The 5,345-nt window shown below is 35.2% G+C and overlaps 1 pseudogene; it reads right to left on the bottom strand.

The window, feature by feature from the left end:
- Positions 1 to 205: 205 nt before the first annotated feature.
- On the bottom strand, positions 206 to 4,048 carry LOC120519948 (annotated as a pseudogene).
- Positions 4,049 to 5,345: the final 1,297 nt, after the last annotated feature.

The following is a 5,345-nucleotide window of genomic DNA, read 5'->3' on the forward strand; positions in this document are numbered from 1 at the left end:
ACAACCCACACAGAATTAAGTTGTACTTATTCATTAATTGAAAGCATATATTTTAGTGTTGCTGTAAATAAAAGAAACTCAGTTAAATAAATGATTTTAAGAAAGATTTTATTCTTGAAGTACTACATGTTGCTAAGTCCAATTATAACAATGAGATTCTTCAGTTTAACTGTTTAGCATTACTGTGTTTGTATAGTACAAGAAACGTAAAGCTATAATATAAGATTTGAATTACTAGTACAGTGAAAGAATTAAGGAGTGCAGAACCTGCCATAAAATAGAATGCTCCGGGTTTTATTGTGTCTGATAAAGAACAAGAAGGGATGGTCTGCAGTAAATGGCACAGAGAAAAAGGCACATCGATTAGATATTACCATTGCAGTTGCTGCAGCAGCTTCAGTTCCTTCTTCATTTACCTCAATATATGATTTATGTACTGCTTTCGAAAGAAAAAGATTTTTGTTGGAAGACATGCCTGAGAAATCAGACCTTGTCAGATCAAAGGCATCCGCTATTCCCATACTCATGAGAGTCTTTTTTCAGGTCGTATGTCTCTTCAAGCTTGAACTTGGGAATTGACACTTCAGTCTCTTCTTTATCCATCATGTCAGGGTTTGTCCATTCTTGCAGTTTTCCCAAGTAAGACTTTTTCCAGCTGCAATTAAACAATGACTGTTTTGATTTGCTAAATATATATGATTTTAAGTTATTATTATTTATGCAGTTGAAAGAAAATTTGAACAAGGGCCACGTCACTTGCAAACAAATGAGAATAATTATAACAATACAGTTTATAAGATTGCAATATTTACAATGGGAAATAATATTGAAAATTGTGTTACTTTCAATGTTGCAACAGGGAAAGAAGACCATATGTGCAATCTGTGTTATACTCTTCTGATCATTACAGAAGCTTTACATAATGTTATAGGTCAGTGGATCTCAGGTACAGTCCTGGTGGCTTACTATAGCTGCAGGTTTATATTCCAACTGGTTTCACAATCAGCAAGCCAATTTTCATTCAATTGAAAAATCTAAGATGGTTTAGCCATCTGTTAATGCTTTAGCTGTAGTTTTCTATAGTGGCTTTACAGGGACATGGTAGTTTTACAGATATTTATATAATATGGTAAGTGTGCAAAACTAAAAAATGAGAATAGATCAGTGGTTCTCAACCTGTGTGGTGGGCCCTCCTAGGGGGGCATGAAGTAACAAAAAAGGGGGGCACGAAGTTGTGAAAAAAAAGAAAACAAAAATCAAAAATATGAAAAAAATCTGTTGAAACCAAAACAAATTAGCTTAAACTACATTCTGATACTAGAACAATAAATATAGAGTTAGATAAATGTCGATAAAAGTTAAGTAGGTATATTAAAATATGCATCTACATTTCAAATGTTAAAAGGGGGGGCACAATTAAAACTGTTATGAAAACTTCGAATCGCAAATACTTAAAGGTTGAGAAGCTGAAATAGATTATGTGTAATATGGTAAAGGAGCATCCATCAAACACCAATATCCAACACCACCCCAAACATCCAATGTCTTTCCAAACATCTAGCTACTCCTAAAAGATCCTAAAAGGAAGATGGGTGGTTGGATACATTCAAAATTATAGCGTATGATCTTTTACATTGTTTTAAATGCAGTGCTTACAACATTAGTAATTTATAAAATGCAAAACTGCAGTTTATTTATGTTGCAATTCATACAAAATTTCCATTATTTTGTGCTGGAAACATATACTGGATTCTTAAAGTATTCAGACAACTTCAGCTTCTGAACACTTCATTGTGTTGTAGTTTTTTTTAATTTTATAGGAATAAATCTGCCACGTTAACACATCAATCTACACTTAATAACCTATAGAAGCTCTGAGCTGCACAATGAAAAAATTATGGGATAACCCCTTTGCCGTAAGTATGTTAAAATATCCTATATGTATGTGACTATATCTCATATATACAGGATACTTTCAAGTACAAACAAGATATTTTCACATACACAAAGGATACCAAAAGCGTACTTTTGTAGTTTTTTTTTTGTTTAAATCTTGTATGTACATAAAAGTATCTCATATATATGTGAAAACATCTGGTACATATGTAAAAAGTATCCCATATGTCCGAGATATTTTCATGTACAGTATATACAAGATAAGGGCAATCCCATAATTTTTTGTGCAGTTCAGAGCTTCCATAATAACCCATAATGACAAGTGAAAACATGTTTTCAGAAAGGTTTACAAATTTATCAAAAGTCAAACACTGAAAACTCTCATTTATGTAAGTAAATTGTGTTGATTATTTTCCACCTGTGGCAAACTGACTTGATTGGACTTTGTTCTGAAAGGCACTCAATTGTGTATATAAGGTCTCACAATTTACACTGCATGTCAGGACAAAATCCAAGTCTTGATGTCATGTTGTTGTTCTTATGTGCGAGTGAACATTTCTTGTAGGGAGGGCTTCTGTTCTCTTTCTCTGATGAAGAACCCTCATCTGATTTCACCTCTGTTATAGCACATCTTTATTTGAAAGCTAGCAGTGTCAGATCGGGGAGAGTGTGAATGTGGCTGGCAGAATAAAACTGAATTAAAAAGACGCTAACTTTTACAAGTACCATAAATTTACACCGGCTGGTACAGACTCAAATCAAATGTATGGTTTTATACTTTAATGGTAACAATAAGAGCAGCTCACTACTCAAAAACAGACACATCCAGAATCGAACCAGGGACGTTTTGATTACAAGTCAGCAGTTCTTACCGCTGCACCACCCAAACGTGTACCCTAACCTGATTTCTTTTTCTACAGTTATATTCTTGAATATTCTTGAAGTGTTTATTTGATATTTGAACTTCAGTCTTCACACATTATACACTTCATGTCTACATTTTGTTAATTATTACTAAAACATGAAAAATGTTGTTTTTTAAGTTATGTGTTCAACGATTCCTGACTCGCTTTTCCTTTTATCCTACATTTACATAGATCATTGTAGACATGGAACACACATGAATGTATTCCAAATGACAATATATTATTTTCCCAGAACAATTCCAGGCACCTCACACACAGATAAACAAGACTTAAGCTCTGAGAATCTTCTTTGTGACTTGAGCTTTGTCAGTGGGGGGTTTGGGGGCGGGGGTGTGGGAATAGCAGACTGTTTGCGCCAATTGACACACTTGAAACACAAAATATGCTGATGGAGAGGTGCAAAAGAATTTAAGGTACGCGGGATTATGAGTTTTTTCATAGGCTTCAGGGATTCTAGTGGTAAGGAGGTTGAATTAGCAATATATTCAAGTAAAACTTGCTCAAAAAAATAGGATAATACTTGGTATACATTTTTATACCACAAATATTCCTTCCCTGTTAAATAATATACTTTTATTATTTAAAATGCATTCCTTTTGGACACCCACTGGGCTGCATTTAGTTTTGGTGGGTAGCTCTTTTGTTGTCCTCAAGTACCACCTGGGGGAGTTGCTGTAGGAAGAGTCTCGTTCCACCTGACCTGGAAGTACTTCCTGGATGCAATGTAATAGCACCAGAATAACTCTCGGGAACAGTATAAAGGAAGCTGCTCCGATTCACCCGGAGAATCAGTCAGGAGAGTAGTTGGACATAGCTCACCTAAATGGAGTCAATAAAAGGAGCTGTATAGTGTGCTCAAGTATTTGTGACAATAAATCTAGTCTTTGGCAACTGGAACTGTTTTTGTGCTTTTGTGTCTGTGGTTTGGCGTATTGTAGTGGTCTCTACTGGTTCACAACATATTATACCGCAAATCTGTTGCAACATAGACTAAAACAAAGACTGATAGATTTGCAAAGGAAGTTACTGTCATATGTACCAATACTTCAGTGTCTCACCTTCTCCAGACCAGTGGAGTTATCCTCAATGTTATTTGGTAGCATTATCAGCATGCTCAGTTCATTACCAACATATGGGAGTTCAAGGATGCGACACTTCACCTCAGAAATATAGGTGATATTAAACTTTGACTTCTGATACATCATCTTAATTGGCCTTGTTTCATTCTGTAAAATCATAAAGAATTAGAATTACTAATGGATTACTACACATATCCTAAGCTTATTGTGCTTTGTATCATTTTAAAGCAAAAACATTTACTGCAAATATCTGACTAAATTACTGAAAAAAAGTTTTTATTTCATTTTAAAATAAAGACTCCCCCTTTACCGACAACTACTTTATGAAAGTCTTTTAATACCCATTTTCATCTTACAAACCACAACGAAGTTGACTTTTCAAGACTGAGTCTGGTAAGATTTTCAAATACTCATTGGTAACATTAAGACCTGGAGACTCATGCATACTGTGGTGGGTTGGTGTCCTGCCCAGGGTTTGTTTCCTGCCTTGGCTCCAGCAGAACCCCATGACACTGTAGTTAGGATATAGCTGGTTGGATAATGGATGGATGGATGGGCTCATGCATAACGCAGTGTGTAGAACTCAAACTAAAACACAGCATACAGACAAAAGTGGAAATGTGCGTCCGCACAAAAAAATTCAGATGCCCAAAACAGTGTGTAAGCCAACTTCCACACACTTCTGTAAACGCATGTACATGTGCCTGTCATCCCATTCCTCCTAGAATTTAGCAAATTTTTTTCATTTAAATTTTATTGATTTTATTGTAATAATTCCATACAAAAATAGACCAATTTTTACAAAAAAACAGGACTGAAAACAAATCAACCTCCACCCCTGAGAAAGAGAGCATGGCCAACGGAATAAAACTTTAAAATAGTAAAAATAAATAAATTGATGAGTTTTATAGATGGATACAGATAAATGGAGAAGAAAAAGAAATGGGGAGAAAATCTACTTCCACAGTGCTTTGGGAGCTTATTGTAAAATATTATTGATTTGATCCTGCTAGGTTTTGAAAAAGTTCTGTACAGATCCCCTAAGTGAGAATTTGATTTTTTCCAATTTCAAATCATATAAAACATCAGTTACCCACTGACTTAAAAGAGGAGAGTTAGGATTCTTCCAGTTTAGCAAAATAAGTCTGCGTGCCAATAGTGTAGTGACGGAAATCACAGTTTGTTTGTCCTTCTCCACTTTAAACCCATCTGGAAGAACACCAAACACAGTTGTTAGTGGATTAGGAGGGATTGTGACACCAAGACTGTCTGAAAGGCACTTAAAAATTTTGTCCAGAATGATGTGTGTGTGACCCAGTGAGGCTGGAACTTGATTGCAGTGGTCACAGGTTGGATCTTGCCCTGAAAACATTTTGGACAATTTCAAGCGAGACAGATGTGCTCGATATAAAATTTTGAGTTGAATAATTGTATGCTTTGCACA

Source organism: Polypterus senegalus, unplaced genomic scaffold (assembly GCF_016835505.1).
Source record: "Polypterus senegalus isolate Bchr_013 unplaced genomic scaffold, ASM1683550v1 scaffold_1875, whole genome shotgun sequence".
Classification (NCBI taxonomy): domain Eukaryota; kingdom Metazoa; phylum Chordata; class Cladistia; order Polypteriformes; family Polypteridae; genus Polypterus; species Polypterus senegalus.